We start from the raw sequence: 19,362 nt of genomic DNA, 5'->3' as shown, positions 1-19,362 counted from the left end.
CTCTGTCTTTATTTCGATGTCGATGGTCAGAAGATAAGCTCGATGTATATAATGCTTTCGATACTAGGACTTTTGTGGTATGTATATTTGCGAATAAAGTCTGTTTATTGGACAGCATTCAAACAAGTTTTGAGAGCAATTGCCTCGATCGAAGAGGTACGAATTTGGATAACAATGTCAGCTCGGAAGGAAAGGATGTATCAACTTTATTTCTCGTAAAGTGATTGGATCGAAACAAATTTGCATTCCGTGTGGTGCACTTCCGCAAGAATATCGTGGCGGGCTGTGCAAAGGTGCCTCATGGGTATTTCCGGTCTGCGTGTGTACGTAGTATGCACATCGAAGGTTTTTCAAGCGGGCGGACAGTCGGTGCCAGAGGGTATTCGAATCATCCTTTCTCGTCCAAGCGGAAAGGAGCGGATACTCGGAGAGAAGAAGGTGGTTCTGCAGTATGGACCACAGGATGCGCGTCACTGCTTCTGGCATATTCTCGATCGCGATCTTTTGCGTTTGTTCTTTTTCAGAGAAATTATATGAATTGATTTCTCATCGCAATCGACATGCCCGAGAATATTAATAGATAGACGACAACATGAACCGGCAAATTAACGTTTCAACGTTTTTTATAAACGGTGCGCATCTATAGACGATGTCTGAATCGAAGTGCACGTTGAAGGGTTACAAAGTGAGCAAAAAGTCGATGATACGATACGCCCGATATCGGGCGGGGAATGTTCAAGCATGAAACGTACCTGATGAAACGAAATGGAAGAAATAGAACTCTTGCAGTGAAGATTGACTGCGAAAAGGAAGAGAATCGTATGGCAGGTTTGGCCTCTGAAATTCAACAATGAAACTCGATTTCTCATTTTCTGGATTATAGGAGACCCACCCTTTCAGATGTTTTGATCGATACATTTTTCTGAAAAATTCGCTTCCTACGTAAGAGGGAAAATTATTTTCTTAGAATTATGTATTATTTCTTATAACGTCAGAAGAAGCTTAATCGTTCTTAGTGTTATTAGCGTTGTTAGCGTTTTTAGCATTGTTAGCGAGCATCGCCAATTGTAACAATCTGCGATGCGTCGATAGCTGAAACGTACCGATTCGATTGATTAAGTATATTATCCCGAAAGACAAGCAACTTATCAAAGGGCGTGTTATTTAAATGTTAAAAGCCAGTACGTGTATTTGCAGCGACACAAATTACTTTGGAAAACCTTCGCTACATCCGCTTTACATAGCTCCACCGACTCGATGATCGCACGTTATTGACACCGGACATCGATACCAAATATTCGCTATCGTCTCGTCCACGGTGTATATCTAGCGGTGCGTAGGCCGTGAAACAAGCATGTTCTCATTCTTGTATCGCATCCGTTTGGTCGTTCAGCCTAGAGGCTCTTCCATCGATAACGCCAATCCGACCGACAGGATGTTTTATTCAGGGGAAATTGATCTTCCATGGTCTACTCTACATTATGTGTTAATACACACACACACACGTCGCATATATATCGCACAGTGCGTAACTAGTATGGATATAGCAATGGTCCACCGATGTGTTTCGTCGCGTGTTTCATGTGACACCGTCCGAGATATCTGGAAGAATTAACTAAGAAGAGTATAACACGTAAGCCGTACTCGGGATGACATGTGGCAATTTATGGGGAAAAACTATAATAACCGTGGTGACGTGAGGTTCATCGACGTCGCGACCTGTGTAAACTATATAGGCATACACTGGTGGATGTACATATATACGTATACGTATGTATACTCATTGACTCTCGCGGTCGTATGGCGAACGGAAGTTAATACGCGGTGCTCGCGCCTCCTGGCTTGTCCGGGCTTGAACTTTAAGCGAGCAAAAAAGTAGACCACTCTTTGCGTTGCAAGATCATAGAATTAGAGAATCGATCGTTGCGGTTTTGTGTTTATTGTGATTCTTAACCAACTAGCTGCGTTTGACAAGTATACGCGTCAAACAAAAACTTTATTTTTGTGTGTTTGCCGTGTATACTCGTCGTCGCTTGTATTTATTTACACACTCCATGACTTAACCCCATGAGAGATTTCTAAAACTAAATTCCATAGTTAACTGGTTTCATTTTACGAAACACGATTTGGTCAAACCTAAGTAATACGACTCTATGCATTTCTATTTGATAATTCTCAAAAACCATGTATCTACTAACTCGCTTGCTAAAACACCGTAAACTTCATTCTCCTCAATCATTCTTCTCGACGTATTTCAATTTTCTTCATCTTACATCGTATCCTGCGAGAAAAATTTTTCCTGCGAGGAAGATCTACCGAACTTATACCTCGTACTTTACCGTGCATCTCGGCATGAACACTTACAGGCCACCCACGCGATAATGATAACAACTCGAGGTTTTCCAAGAAGCTCGGCGATGTAGCAAGTTTGAAACGCGATTTCCTGACGATCGGTTGATCGCCACTGTACGTGCAACTATATGCACGCGTGAGTATTCGGTCATCGGACCGTTTTATTTGCGTCGGTTATATCAGAGGTGTTATTTTACATTGTTCGCATTAGCGGTTGGAGGAAGGTGAAGGTATCGGATGTTATACGGCATAAGGGCAACGTTAGGACCGAATTACTTGGGAGGAGATATTGCTTCTTTTGCCTCTGTTATACTCGTGTTGCCCTTTTTAGTTCTTTAGCCTCTTCCTTTTTTCTTAGTTGTTCTGTCACGAAGAATGCCGTTTAGATGGTTCCGGGTTTTCGACGGACGCCGTATGTTCAGGAGCCGGTTAATTTTCGGCGCGATTAAATTGCCATTGAAAGACGAGGGGCCGATGGAGAAATTGTCTCAAGTATTGCTTACGTTGCTAACGTTGATTAGTGATTAAAGGAAATTTAGATACTCGAGCCTCGAAATCATAATTTTGTCTTTGAGAATTAAATGTCGTTTAAAATGTTAGACCCTACGGATGTTCCTCGATTATCGGTTTCATTTATTTTCGGATTCGTAAGACTATTGCCATATTATAGCGTGTTACAGCCTGCCGTGTTAACATTTCCTTTCGCATTAACAACGTTAATAACACGAACCTATCATTTGGAGGCGCATTAATATGCATGTACTAGATACACCTCATTATCTTATAATTTTGCATAAATGACGAAATCGCTTTTGCAAGGTGAGTCAATATCACGTTATCCCGGATATTGTTGTATGTAACGATACTATTCGAACTATCGGCTATTAGGATACAACTGACAGAAATGTTTTATTATCGCGTCAGCAGTCAATAAGGTGTTAATTAGTAGAATTATCGTCAATTTTCATTCGTAAACTTCAGCCGACCACGTAAAAGTTTATTAACGATAGTCAAAGTTCGCTCGTACGTACGCTACAATGGCTATACCACGTACAATCGAGCGCGAATGGCTATTTAGAATCGGTGGATACCGTTAAATACAATGTGTTCAACGTTATAACGATAAACACAGATCTCTTTGCGAGTACTCTCATGCATATTCCTGCTGTCCTATCTCTTTCTTTCTTCTTATTTCTCTCGCGGGTGAAAGGGGCGCGTAAGTTTATAATAGATATTAAGCGGAACAGTTACGCGGCAGGATACCAGCAGAAAAAGCGTTGTTACTTTCCTGTTACGAGCGAGACCGTGATTCTCTTCCTCTTTACGTTGTTCTGGCAGAAGAGAGTAGTAGTAGCGCGTGTAACAGTCACAAGATTAACGCAGCATCGCAGATTCGCATGTGCTGTAATTTTCGGAACGATTAAAGCTTCCTTTCCTTGCATCATGTGCGATACCTTATAGTGGTACTTGCACGGCTCTAAATAAGGCGAGGAAAAAGCATGGGCGTTAGATAGTTTTTACGATCGAACGGCGATAAATTTTCTGGCGTACTTCGACAAATTCAGGTCACCTATCATCGAGTGAAGATAGGATAGCAGCAGACTACTGTTGCTGTCTTGACTGATAAGATTCGAGGAGCGAGGAATCATGTCGCGAGAACAGCGAAATTTTCGAACCAGTTATCGTTGCGAATGAGAGCTTGATTTTTGGATATTTTCTGATATATAAGCGGAATTTAAAAAATACAAATCTAAAAATTTAATACAAATCTAAATTTGTAAAGCAAAATAAACTTTATTGCGAATTAAATTGCGAAAGAACGAATCCTCTTGATGCGACTAATTATTTAAACTCCATATAATAGAGATTTTAAACGATCATCCTTCCGAACGAAACAATATTGTTTTATTCGTGTTCCTTTCTCTGCGATCGTTACGAACCACGATATAGGAATAAAATATTAATCTGATGTCTTAGCAATCATCCCATCGCATTTGAAATAATCCATCGTTCATGATATCATTCGTGCCAAGAATGAAAGCCACTACGTGCTGTGTCATTGAAGAAATATACGTATACGTGGTCGTCGTGAAAGAAGAAACACGCAGGACACAATACAAACGGGAGGAGATCCATGAACGTACAAGACGTGTGTCTAAAGCTTGCAAACAAAGCATGAGAACGGCACGACCTCCTTTAATTCCAATCGCTAACCGCGAATTACTAGCACTTAAACGTTATACCGATGCTCGGAGTAATGTCTTACTTGGTGCTCATGGTTTTGATATAAACCTCTGTGGCGTGCAAGGATCGTAGAAGCTGAGCACGGACGCGGGCGCATGGTATATACGCCTCACGTTGAGCGCCAGCCAGCGAAACAGCATTATCTTGCCGAACGCTGCACGGTCACATCGCATTATTTCGCTCCGAGCATTATATTAAGCCTACGAAATTCCTCGTAGAGGCTGGCAAGGAGTATGCATCTAAGATTCGCGGGGCGAATGGCTGGTGTGCCGCTTAGAAAATCCAGACGACGCGCGACGTCCTATCGTCGCATGAGAGAAACAGCCTCGAAATGTTTACGATGGAAAGTGAAGGCATTACACATTACACATTACACTTCGTCGTTATCGCTGTCTGCCAAGAGCCAAGAACCTTTCTCTTTTCTCTTCTCTCTTCTCTCTTCTCTCTTCTCTCTTCCCATTTCTTTTCTCACTATACGTTTGCCCTCCTCCTCTTCTCCCATCGCCGTCGATGTGTCTCGCCGTATATCTTCCTCCCTTTCTCTTGGACCGATCCTTTTCGCCTTGTTTCTGATCCTCTGCATTTCCTCGGCGGCGCGGCACCGCCGAGTAACATATTTCTTTCTGTTCTCGGTCTTCCTCCCGCTTCTGCTCGATCTTTGGTTTTTCTCACCTTGAACTCTCTTCCTCTTGCTCTCTCGATTCGACATACGCACTCGGTTAGCTCTATTTGGTCTCTGTCTCCCGGACGCATTCGGATTCGCGTGGCGCGCGTTATTCGCCGCGAAGAAATGATCGTATAAGGCAAAGAAACCGGCCTTAGATGGTTTCAAAGACCGGTGGCAGGCTATGCAGACCGGGTCCGGGTTCCTTCCTTCGGTCAGCCTCTCTGGATAGGCAAAAACTAGGATAGGCCTAGATGGCTGAGTTCCCCGGGAGACAGGGGGAGGCTAGAAGGAGAAAAATACTACGACCAAGGAGCGAGAGAGGAGCGAGGATATGCGCGAGATACCTCTGTACACGCGTGCAAGTGCGTACGAAGTACGAAGAAGGGAAGAGAGGCGCTGTGGATTGAGTATAGGGACAGGAGGGGAAAAGAGAAGGTTGCGTGATCTGGGTGGGATGGAGAGAGGAGAAGACGAAGAAGAGGAAGGAAACGAAAGGAGAGACAGAGGCGGTAGGTAGCGCTGGAGTAGATATATTCAGCCTAGCCGACCGGACAGTGCACTGAACTTGGCAAGAAATCCAAGGTTATATGGCTTAATGATCTAGTTTCTTCGGCACTGATATGATTCACCATTATGCATCCACTCATTTGGCTCCTTCCGCGCTAACTCGCGTCGCATTCGACTTCCAGAACTTCTGGAAAGAATCTCATAGTAGATTTGGACGTGTTCAATTTCCTGGATATCGGTTTGGTAGTAGATACTACTTGCAGAAAATGGAAAGAATCGACCGAGTTCGTATTGGACGTAGGAAAAAATGCTGTTGCAGTATTTGAAATCAAGATAAGTTAGCGTTTCTTGGCAAAAAGATCGATAGTTTCCAGTTCGTATATCCGTTTTATCGATCTCTGCCGGTAGGAGAAGTTTCTCATTCGTTGTACACTAAAGCTGATAGCGTTTATCTTTCGTCTACTAGCTTCCGTTCGATCGAAACTGAATCGCGAAGAGGAGAGCGTTATTTGGTGCGATGCTCTATTAAATTGTTCCAACGAGCCATCGACGATCCTGTTTCTCTGTAATCTTGAAAACGGTGTATGTCTCGTTAATTATACTACTCGATACGCGTAATTAGCCGGGCAAAAAGAAAGAAAAGAATCGGCAGGAACGTTAATTCGCGAGTTGCTGCTTCTGTATCGCCAATCCAAGGTCATGCCGCTTAAAGATTCAACTTCTTTGCCTGAGATATGATTCATCATTGTGCATTCATGTAACTGGCCCACTCGACGTACCTCCGAATATTTCGTGCAGCTTGTTCGTCGATAGGACTAAACGATCGACCTTAAGTTTTTCTAAAAGAAAATGTTTTGCATCATTTCGAAGAAATGTGAAGCGATCGTATATACAAAAAAGATACGAAAAAATCGATATAAAATGTAACAGTGCCGTTGCACAGCGATAAAATTATGTGTAGACACTCTGATTTATCACATCTATAGTGGACAGAGGAAAAAGAACAGAAACGAAAGAAAACGTTGGTGTTATTAGCGCAACGTGCCTATTAAAGATCACACTTTATTTGTTCGCAATTGCAAATCCAGCAATTGGTAGAAGGGAGAGACATAAATCAGGTCGCATAGCAATTATCTGGTGTTTATCCCCTTTTTTTTCTATTACCACCATCATTAGCTTGGTCCGCGCTATGCGAACGAGTAATTATTCTGACGCTAACCGGAATGCACGCGCGATTGCTGCTAACGGTTTACACTTGCCATAGCCGTGTCAACGAATAAAGCGCGCATTATTTTAGATTAGGTTTCACACGGATGAGATCTTATATCGAGTGTACGATATTTAGTAATTATTCAAAATTTGTCAACATTTTGTTTTTCCGTATATTTTTTCTTGTATGTTGCATAATTCTGATTGTAAACGTTATTTCCATCGACACGTTCTGTCGAATGAGATCTCATAATCGATCGACTGTCTGCTAGTCTAGTAACTGAAGATAATTCAGTTGTACGTTGGCCAGACGTTGCCGTGTAAAATTCTAGAAGGAACTCTTTCACGCTGCCAACGTCTTTAGGATATTTCAATCTATTACCTCCAAATTTCTGGTAATATGTATTTGTGGAAAGTTCCGTATGAAGAACATCTTCCAAAGACCTCGGTACTTTTTGAAGTATCTCGATACACTATCTGCCTCCGAACGTCAGAAAAAGAGAATCCGTTACCAACAACCCAGTCTTAGGGTGTCACTGGACCACTGGTTAAACTTTTTGTTCGTATCTTGTGTCTTCGTTTTTCGCCAGTGTTCTCGTTACTCGAATGTCCCAAATCCCCGGACGAATCCAGTTGAGAAACCCGAGCGGATTTCTGGTGGGCCTAGACTTTGTGTTCCGTAACACGATCGTCGATTGATCACGGGGACGCTCGCTACGTTGGTTCTTCATTGAGTTATCGTGTTCCTGGTTGCCCGAAAATGACCCTTGCCGGCTCTCCATGCTCGTTATTTTCGTAATAACGGAAACTTTTTTCACGGCGGCCATCGTTCTGGTCATTAGACTGCTTTTTTGGTGTTTCGTCGAATGGTAAGTGTGCCAACGACTGAAATTTCTGACAAACGACAAATTTTCATTTCTGCGAATTCAGCTAATACCATCAGATATTTTTGCGCCATTTCGTGTATCGTTATGTAATTTGCGAACATTAAAGTAAAGAGAAAATCGACGATTCTGAGTGTTAATAGGAACGGAATATGGAATTCGCTTGTTAATGTTGAAGAAATCTTATAGCTTTTAAAACAGCCGCAGATTGAATTTTTTTTTCACTGCGAATAATTGAATATGAACCCTTTGCACTCGAGAGGTGATTCTCGGCCATCGCTTGGTTTGATACAGTGATTCGAACGGCGACGATGTTTATTTAGGTTTGATTTCTTTGGAACTCGAAGCGTTGATGTTAATACAGCTTCATGAATGGGATTCTAAGCTTTTTACATATAATCTTACGAAATGTAGAATAATACACTTCAAATGGCTATAAGATTTTCTTATGTCAAATTAGTTCGTGATCATGAATCGGGCTGTGTCTTCGGCGTCAGTTTGAGCTTGGCAGTCGTAGCAATAGGAATATTATTTTCAAATTTGTTGAACTCTATAAGCTTGGGATGTAGTAATGAAATCAGCTCAAGTAAAGATGAGTTTGATTTTTCGTTTTTAAACGACGAAATTACATTTATACATAGAGTACTTGACGATAGAGAGAAAGAAAGCAGTGATGAATATGAAACAAGTTTGAAATGTAAACATACGTAAAATATTAAAATATAGTAGTTTTGTGTGTTAATCTGTATGTGAAATCATTTAAATATACACCAAATATGCGGCAAATCATCTCCAGTTGTTGGTAGGCCTCAGCGAAAAAGGCCTTGAGCGCAAAGGGTTAAGAATGACGCGTGTCTTTGATGAGTAAAATTGTTTGGTAAATGCAGATAATATCAACATGATATACCGTTGAATTAGTTTTTGCCACGAAATGTATTAAAATGAGTTATTAAAATTATCCAAGGAAATGAATGGCTATCATGTAGTTACATGTTACTTATGGAACTAACTGGAGTTATCGAGAAGTTACATAGGAACTGTAGTTATCGAGAACGTTTTTGTGTCTATTACAATCGCAGCGTATGTTTATTTTGTCATTAAACAATGATATTTTAAGCTCATAAAAATTCGATCGTATAAAGAGAAAATAATTTTCTTAATGTGTGCAGCGGTAAATTTTGCTTAAAGTGAATTAATTACTTATATAACCATGCGTTGTAATAATAACTAATGGTTAATTATACGTTCTTTCTGTTTATTCTTTTATTCGCAATTCTTAGTAAATGCCCTAATAATTACTGTTCACTGAATTTGTACTTAATAATATACCTATATATATGGAATATTTGCCTACATTTCTAGAAATCATTTTATAGTTCTTAATACATCATTATTTTCATTGCTATATCAGTTAAAAATAGACGGTTTTCTTATCCTTCTTGGTCACGAAATTAAATTTGATACAGTAGAATGAAATTGAAAAATGTTATTTTCGGAATTGTTAAATGTTTCTCTAATAGTAATAAAATAAAATCGATAGTATAAATTAAAGATGAACTGATAATTCTTAAGTACCAACGTTCTTCTCGTTGTAGTAGAATTATTTTATTGCACTCTCTGTTGGATAAAAATTTCTAAACGACGATAGATAAACGAACATGATTCATCAGCCGTTTCTATGAACATGAAATGTTGTGGGGGAGGGCAAGGCTGCCTGGAGGACACACGTGCAGGAAGTGGCACACCCTTCGGAATGCAGTCGAACATTGTGAACAGCCGCGAAATACGAAACGAAAGAAATGCATTCTAATAGATTGTATACGCACGTCGCGCGGCCCTTCGTGCTTCGACTACCACGATTTTCACGTGATATCCTCTTGGACGAGCTTTCGGTCGAAGATCATCGAATCGGAACGTGTTTCTGATATATCGTTGGAAACATCGTTGAACCGAAAACTATAAATTAATGGAAACGGTTATTCGATATTAGTGGATGATTAATTCATTAGACCTTATTCGAGGATCATAAAAAGCGAGTATTTTTGTTTTTAAATTAGGAAATATATATATAAAAAATATATATATCTTTTTTATCATGTACATATATATATATATATAGTGTGTATAACAAACAACAATGGTTTTTAAACTCGTTCAGGTTACTGCTGAAACGGCGAATCCAATAATACAAACTAACGATATGATTGATAAATTGAATGATAAACCAGCGGGCAGGACTGGCCTTCTCATCAATGCGGTATCTGCCGCTCGATCGTTGAACAAAGGGAAAGGGAAAGAGAAAGGGAGAAAAAGGAAAAGTACGCGGCAAGGCTGCTTGGAGGACACGCGGGCAGGAAACGGCTCAGGGCTCGAAAGGAATGCAATTGGAAGGATGCAAACGAAATTCATTCTAAAGCGTGGCGTGCACGGTAGCGCGTCGTGTCCCGACCCTTGGTGCACGTTTTGTCTGCGTGACCTAACGCGATAGGATGACCGGTGGAAAAAAGGAGATGAGAAGCAGAGGAAAGGTGGAGAAGCTAAAGAAGCTGAAGAAAGAAGCAGCGGGGAGGAGGAAGAGAAACGAAGACCCCACGGAGACGTGATGTGCCTCACGATGCGAATTCTAAGCCTTCAGGCTGTGGCGGTCTCTGGACCCCGAGGGCTTCTGAAACCTATGAGAGCTGCCATCTTTCCCTTGCTAAGCTGGATGCACGCATCTAGTCTCCGTTACCCTCTCTGTCTCTCACGATCCCGCCAAAGTGGAATGAACTCCTTCCCTCCGGATGAACACTCTTGCTCGTCGTAGCTTTAATGCACGTTAATTGATGACAACCGCGCGCGGTTCGATTAAAATTCAAGTGATTTTAAAATACACGTTCCTGGATCGCTTGGATGAGCGTCCTCGATCGAAAAATCGCCCGAGTGATTTCCACTCTGGATGATAGCCGTAGGATGGTTAGCCAGTTTATCATTCCGGGAATTATGCGGTAGTCTAGCGATCGATCCTGGATTTCCTTGATCTGTAAGTGGTATATTTTCAGGTTTTTGTAGTTTTGCCAATCTTACGTAATCTTGACATTACAGGTTCTAAAATTAATACATAAATACCAGATCACACGCCCTATCACGCGATAGTCCACAAATCGTCGCATATGATTAACGCTTAAAAGTTTGAATAGTTGATTCATCGCGTCACAATCGAAAAGCAAATCCAACCTCCTCAAAATGATGTAATAAAAACACGAACTTTGGACAAGTCAACTGCGACCCTTTTTCTTGGTTATTTCGAAAACGCCGCATCACGTTTTTGCACGAACGACGCATTCGTTTTGCAGTTGTTTATAGAAAAGCGAACAGAATCAAGATTTTTGTCATCTAACAGAATGCGCGTTGTTCTATGTGACATGGCTGATTTCATGGCAATATTCGTGTTACACGTCGAACGTACGTACCATTTTATCCCAACTTTGCGGAATATTTTTGTTACAGGGAGGAAGATAGAAAGAGAGGAAGAGATAGAGATAGATAGATAGATAAATAGAGAGAGAGAGAGAGAGAGAGAGAGAGAGAGAGAGAGAGAGAGAGAGAGACAGTTTCAGTGCCATGCGAAAGGTGCTGCGTCATCCATTTGGATGGTACGAGACTGTTTACTGAGAAAAACTAGGAAAGACAGATGCGTAGATGGACTTTTATTGCCAGCCTCACCATAATGGAACGCAACGTTCCTCTTTCCTGTGCATTTGCCACGCATCCGAACGAATTTCACTTAGTTCTTGTTGATCTTAAAAGAACCGCGCTTCACAGGACGAACAATCATTCTATCACTTTTTTCCCTTCTTTGTCCCGTTTGCTAGGAAGTCTGAGCGTCTAGTTTCGAAAAGGACCTGTCTTTGCGTTTTAGAGGAATTTCGTTCTGTCACGCGTGAGCGCACTTAAAATGATTCGCCGTTTCACACGGTTTGATGCTCGAATGGATTTTTCTGCGTGCTTCTAGTCTTACGCGAGGTTGAATTCTTGTAACGACCAATCGATATTTTTATAAATCGTCCGAAACTTTGATGGCTTTATGATTATTCTTCATTTGTCATTTCATTCGTTCGCAAAAGATAATATGTGGATTATAATCGTACGAGGAAGATAGAAGTTGCGTTCTTCATCGTAGTTTACGAAGGGTACAATTTACTCCAAGTCAAACGTATTTTTAGTACACACTTCGATAATAAATCTTTTGGAGTACAGCTTCATCTAGACAAGTAATTGTTGTTGTAAAACTATATAGACTGCGTATGAAATATACTTAAAAACTGTAAATATTATTTGGCCATCGTTTGTCACTTGTAATTATTTTTTTTCGGTTGCTAATCTTACGCATGTATACGAATACGTTTGATAAAATAGTTTCCGCAATAATTTATGGCAGATTATATTTTAATTAGCTTCATGATTATACCATAGATAATGTGTAATCTTCTCATGTTTTCACTTAGTACAACGTGAATTTTGAAGATTGCAAAGATGTCTTTTCCTCGTTTTGACATTTCTGAATAATTAATCGTGATGATATTAACGACAATTTAACACAGTCGAGTTAAGTAAAGCAGATACCTTTTGAGGAGCGTGAGGGTAAGTCATATTATTTACAACACAAAGCACCGATTTGGAAATAAAACAGCACACTTTAAGTAGAATTTTTCAATACTGCAAATATGTACTTGAGAACACTTGGAATCCACTCTACGCGCTGTAAAATCGCACACTATCAAAAACCGCACTAATCAAAGTTGCGGTTTGCTCGTACGGATTGCGAATGTCATGGATCCATCGCGAATACGACGAAGCAGAGGATACAGATGACGGTGAATGAAAATCCCTCTCACTAGTCGATGCTGCGTTACTATCGCACCACGTGGGCGTCTTCCTCTTCCAATCTCTTCTCTCCTATCTTTAGTAAGTTCCATTTGGTTTCGCGCGTGTTCTCGCGTTTCCACGAACCCGTCCTCGCTGATTCTTCGTCCCGTCGAATACCGTCTGAATTTATTCAGCAGCGTGTCCGAGACGAACGACGTTTATGATGTTTATTCGACTCTGAAGTTGCGCTGTATTGAACATGCGGGCGGATCGAGGATAGAGTTTGAAGTCTCGTCATCAGCGTTCGAGTTCCACGCGATACGGGAGAGGGATTTTCTGACAATTTCTGCTTGTTTATTGGCGATTTCTGCTGCTTGATCCTTGCAACAAGCCACGCGTACAGCCAGAGGAGAATCCTGTCTTTCGCTTCGTTACAATATGCGACTTTGGCTGTTTCGAGTTTGTGGTTGCAAGAGAAGATTTTTCAAGCGTTGATTCGATGTAAGATGTTAGCGTGTATCATTGCACAAGTTTGTCCAAGTTTTACGATAATATCGTGTATTATCTTTCTTGTAGGAAAAGGCAGATTAATCCTCGATAAAGATTGGATATGGATTAAAATAAAAAAGGAAGAGGAATGTTATAGTATTAAATCGGGAGTTACATGGTATTCGAAAATATAGAAACATCGTTGAAGTCTAAATGTATATTTCGTTGAAGTTTGATTACGATCATTATTCTTCGAAGAACAAGAGTACACGGAAATTTATGAAATACTTCAACATACGTTATTGCGTCGTTTTCTATCCCGAATGATGTGGCTTCACGCATAACATTAATCGTTTTCAATTACTCGATTTTCACGGTTAATTTGCTCGCGTTCTTTCAACCAAAGTTCGTATCCGAGGCACGTTAAAATTGGTACCCCGAGCGATCCCCGTTCTTTCTTCCATGAGAGCTTTACGCGAACGATAACGACGCGACGTGGCTCTCCTCTAAACTTTGATAAACTGTATTTCTTTAGCTGGTTCGGACTTTCGGCTCTCAAATGGTTTTTCGAGACACGTACGTACTATTTCAGCCGGTGGTACAGTTATTTGCGTCTCGAAACTGGATTTTTCATGTCACGCAACGTATTTGTGAGCTGCACTTTATCTTGCGTGAAATTACTTTTGAACAGCGATAAGTTCTTTCGTATTTCTTCATGCATAATCAAACAGTTCTTCGCAAAATACGTCTCCAGAACTATAATCTCGAACAGACTTACGGCATTTATTGTCACAAAGATCATCCACTAAGAAGATTGTCACGATATTGCAAGTTATCCGATACTTTAAAAGCCTGCTTCAGGAATATGATAACAATCTTTTGGAAAATATTATATATTCCTCGACTTTGAGAAACTTTAATCAAACTTTGAGAAATCGCAAAGCATACCACACGAAGAGAGTGAGAATAACTCGAGGATCTATTAGAACTCGGCGAATTTTCATTACAAGAAGCTTCGCGCTCTGAGGACGGTAGTCTGCCACGTCTCATGAAATTCGCGTTCCTACGTCGTTCCACACGTCGAAGCTTCTTCTGCACGCACACAGGTTCAGCCGTCTGGATCACGATCCTTCGGAGGAATGTCTCTAGCGGCGCATTTGAATTCTATTGGACACGCGTGGCGCGCGCTGGCTTGCGACCGAACCGCTGCCAGCAGCTACCAGGGAAAACTGGACTGTCTTATCTGACGGCAGGTAAATCAGATGCGTGCGTCCATGGTTAAAAAAGTGAAAATGTCGGCACGTGCCATACGACCCCACAGGTTATCTTGGTCAACAGGTGTAGTAGTTGAACATTCGACGAACGATTGACGATCTCACGTTTCACGATTTATAATTTGACGGATGTGATTCCACCGTTCACGATTTTATCCTGCGATGAAATCGGCAACAGGAAAGAAGCGCTTGTTCAATTTTTCTTATTTGTATTCTTAGATAATAGTTTTTACCGTTATCGCGTCAATATCGTCTACCTATCACTCATGTATCGCATCGGTCCGCATTTGAACAGGTTCTCAAGAGTAAAATTACGTAAATCCCTTTAGGAAGCAATCATAAAATCTCATGCTATTTTATTCCGACTCGGGTTTATAACTATCCTTCGCTAAAAATGACTTAACAGGCCTGTATTTTTATCCTTCGTAATTATTACGGATATTAAATTATGCGACTTTTTCTGATACTTCATATCGCCTAAGTTTTCAAGTAAGTCTACGATTGGTTCGATTCTAAACGTACTTTTAATAATTTCTCGTTTTATCGTATTCCGATTGCCGCGTTTCCCCTACAGCTATTCTCATTTCCGTTTTGCCTTTCATATAAAATCACTTTCCTGGGACTACCCACTTAGTTGGATTAAGGAAACTAGTCGAGTAGCCATTGGGTACATCAGATATCGCGTAACTACATCGTGGCTCTCCTTACTTTAATAAATATTCTCGAATGGTGATGAATAGTTACCGTGTATGAACAGAGATTGTAAGCTGCGTTAGGTAATTTATCTACAAATACGACAGGCTGTCTATCGATTGTTCGCACAGTCGATTTATTCGTGCTAACGACGTAATTAATCCTTAATTGATCTAACTCGAATTGGTCTTCGAATTCGGAAAGAATCGTAAAAAGCGATATCGGGAATGCGTTTGAAAATTTATGTCGTTCACAGATAATGGATAAACCGAAGAAAACTATTTTAATTTCTATCGAATCGCAGCCCTATAAGTAGCATGAATCAGAGATAACGCAATGCAAGGTGTAGCAGCGAAACGGAATGCGTTTTACGCGAGATAGGCGATTGACTCACCGGTATGTCAGTGATATATTTTTTCCAACTGTCCGGGATAGATAACAGTGTTCGTGGTTAAATAGTACAGGCAGGTGTACGGTCTTCGATCTTTCGCCGTCTGTAATTGCATGCAAATATGTTCCAATTTTAATGTAAATCACTTTTTTAGCGAAACAACTAAAAATTTGCTCAGATTGAATAATACGCGAGCGCTCGCGCTATGTCTAAACATGTCCTTGGCATCGTTCTGTCTAGAGTCTTTCAGATTACCTGCATATGAGTGAATAATCATTTGATAATCCAAAGCAGCAATCGATTCGTTTACGATATAAAATTAATGTTATATATATCCATTAAATATCCATTCTTGAAAAATGGTAGGTACTTTCTAGAATTTACAAGATATCGTCTCTATACTTTGGATTCCAAGAACTTCTTTCTAGTCGTAATGTCTCTGCACCGTTATCTCAAAATACCGTGTTTTATCACATATATCGATCATATTTAACAATGTTTATAATATACTATACATATACATATATTTTCATTCATTTTCTATAATTTATGACATAGTTAAATAGGAGACAGCGGAGATGATGCGTATAAGATATACACGTAAAGTATAATGATTTGTAAAGTCTTAATCCTGGCACTAAAAATCTCCCGTTAAAATTCCTTTTGCCGAAGGAAAGAACTCGTAAAACCTCAAAGACAATGCACGCTATGATCGCTTACGTTATGGTCGTTGGAAAATGCAAAAGACTCAACCTTCGTTTATCTTTCGAGAAACTCCAGTTCCAGTTGATGGCGAGATCAAAACCCCAGCTTCTGAGCGATCGCGATCGGAGCAAAACGAATGTAACGCGTTACATTCTCCCATTGAGCAAAGTGATAAAATGTAGAAAGACGACTCGATACCCGGAGGAAGTCGACGTTTTTATTCTCGCCGGATTACGTTGTTACCTTCTTAAGTATCCGGTGCCTATCCCCCGATGCTTTGGCTCTTCCTGCTAGCTAAGACATTATAATTTTCCAATCTTCCATGATGCACATACGCATGTACATTTATGGTCTTAGGATAGGCCAAGCTCAGACGATTCGACGAGCCTAAAGGTCCGTCGTCGTTTCTACGACAATTTTTCGTCCCTCAAGCTCGATCCGCTGCTTTACGATCTACAAGGATTAATCCTAATCCTTCAGCCATCGAGGAGGTAAAATCGCATTGAGTTATTTCGAAGAGATTTAACCGTGTATTAAAAAAGAACTCCAGCTCGCGTCTATCTTGCTGAGTAATTGTTATAACCGATTGAACCATTCAGTCTTGTCAACGGATATCTTTGTTCTAAGAATTCTGTATTTGACTAGCTATTCGCTTTGATAATTAAAGAAACACTACTAATGAAACATTATAACAGTATTCTATTAAACTTCTAATAACAGGATATCCGATGCCAGTTTCTTGTGGAATTAATTTCGTATATAACCAGATATAAGTCGAATTTTTTATTGTATAATGCCGATACGATAGATGATGATATATTACAGGAAAAATAAAAAAAATGTTAAAACAAAAAGTTAACGTAATTACATATCCGTTGAAGGATATGGTCCCTTGCAAGGGACGTTCTTCTCTCTCCCTTTCTGTCGTAATAATCAGTTCGTAGAATCTATAAGGTTTTGAAAAAAAAAAAAAAAAGATACGAGCAACATGTTATACCTTTTCTTGATTATATCTGTTTTAATCGTATGCAAAATGTGAGGTGTCTGGCATCATACGCATTTGCGTAGGCATTTATTTCCATTGTATATTCTTAGCTTAAGCAAACTATGTTACTCGTGATCAATGATCGATATGCACTTTTTACTTTATCGAGTGTGTCATTCTCTTATATAATAAAATATATTGTATATTTGTTATAATACACGAAAGATATTTACGCATAAATTGTTATCTATAAATTTAAATTCTGGCTGAATATAAAAACCTTGGAAGCTTCTTTTGGAACGATTTATCCATTTATCGCCAATTTCTCCACAATTTTTACACGGAATAGCGTTCAGCATTTAGATATATCGAGCTTGCACATCTTTATCGTGCTTGATTATCGTTCGTCAGCCACCCTCATTTCGGTCCTCGTTTAACTTGACTCAGCGCTTCTATCATTATCGTTGTCCTAAATCTCGAGTATACAGAAAATAATAGAAAATAATCTGTTATATCTCATTGTTGCTTCGCATTTATCACTATTTCATCCATCTTCTTTACAAATTCTTAAAATCATCTTACGTCTGACAGCTAAACCGATGATATGGACATCTTGGATTTTTCATAAATTTCAAGGTTACATTTCTGAAATACGAAGCTTCGATATTTCAACCTGTACCATTGCGGGAAACCTCGTTACAAAACATTTTGCGTTAATGTCTTTCCTTCTCTAGTTAGGTCTCAAAGTGTTAAAACGCAAAATCTGGTTACAGCCTTGATCTTGGAAAATGAAGCAAGCAAGGGCGAGAACCGTTCATGATCCGTGAATGGATGGCTTCCTGAGCCGATGAAAGTCGATGCTTTCCTCCGCTGGTCGAGCTCGTCATGGTCCCTTGACTTTCGATCTTCCGCCGCGCCGCGCCGCGTCGCGTCGTTTCACGTTCTCTACGGAATTACACGCGGCTAGAATGCCTCTTCCTCGGCTCTCCTCGTCTTCCTCGGTCGCGGTCCGCTCACCGTTCAAGCTTGTTGTAGATACACTTGGTGATTTATCGCATGGTCGGAACGCATTAACGTTTCAACTCATGTTACGGCATCACGGCCCGTCGTTCTTCAGATAGAAACGGTTAGATAAAGTCCGCACTACGCCTGACACTGGGTCACGAAAGTATCGCAATTAAATGCGTCGACCCCGCGTGTAATTAAGGCATCGTATACACGCGAGAGTTGCTGCTGCCTGATTTTCCTGACGTCGAGTTGCTTTCAGCCGAGGAACAAACAATCGCTGAGTCTTCGAAAGCGTTGCAGAGAAATTCTTTGTTCGCGTTACGCGAGCGTGATGCGAAACGGTCTTGCTTTTAGCGTTAACGTCGTCATTGGAATCAAATTAATCGAAATTTCTTATAATTCAAAGCGTTAATGTTAATGGATTTGATCGTGATACTCCAGTTACGGTTACTAAATCTTATATGCTCATTGTATTACAGTACGATTCAAGGTGGTGATTTTAGTAAATTTTGTTTATAGCACTGTAGTTGTAGGGTGCTGTGCGACCTATGCTTATACGCGTTAACTCTATCGCAGCCCTAGTGCATGGATTTTCATGCAAATTAAAAAGATAAAAAATACAGAAACAGATCACCTGTTATGAACTGCTATTAATCATCGATACAAACCGGTTCGACACTTGCTTTTACTTCGTACTAGGTTGCTATAGGAATTGTCTGCCACTGAATGTAAGATAGGAATTCCATCCATTATTTCTGACAGTGTCTCATTTTGTACAAGTTGTATATCGATCTGTTTCGTGTATATCGGCTATCGCGTATATCGACGCTATAAAGGCATCGGTGATGTAAATACCTCCGAAGAATTTGAGGAATTTATCGCAGAAAATCTCTTTTCTTCTTTTCTGCATTTCTGCTTTTATCGAACTTTATTAAAGAACTATTCTATCAACTTCGTTTCTAAGTTGCCAAACGTATCTTGTTTGGATTTCTAGTACCGATAAAGTAGAAGCGTATATGATTCCGAGAAATAAGCAAAGCAACATCCGTGTAATAATAACGACAAAACCGCTATCGTTCCTACGACATCGTAGTGCGTGGCAGCGA

The 19,362-nt window shown here is 40.2% G+C and overlaps 1 protein-coding gene and 1 long non-coding RNA gene across 3 annotated transcripts in view; one reads left to right on the top strand and one right to left on the bottom strand.

Annotated features, from left to right (window-relative positions):
• LOC139988964 (uncharacterized) overlaps nucleotides 1-19,362 on the top strand; it is a 78,837-nt gene that overhangs the window by 17,167 nt on the left and 42,308 nt on the right. The window lies entirely within an intron of this gene.
• LOC139988976 (uncharacterized) lies at nucleotides 6,352-13,252 on the bottom strand. The gene is made up of 3 exons (XR_011800239.1): nucleotides 11,864-13,252; nucleotides 9,690-9,819; nucleotides 6,352-7,864 (listed from the first exon to the last, which is right to left on the bottom strand). It is a non-coding gene; the product is annotated as an uncharacterized lncRNA (long non-coding RNA).

The sequence above is a fragment of the Bombus fervidus genome, chromosome 7, assembly GCF_041682495.2.
Source record: "Bombus fervidus isolate BK054 chromosome 7, iyBomFerv1, whole genome shotgun sequence".
Lineage (NCBI taxonomy): Eukaryota > Metazoa > Arthropoda > Insecta > Hymenoptera > Apidae > Bombus > Bombus fervidus.
The sequence above is the reverse complement of the archived record's forward strand: the minus strand, read 5'-3'. Positions and strand labels throughout refer to the sequence as shown.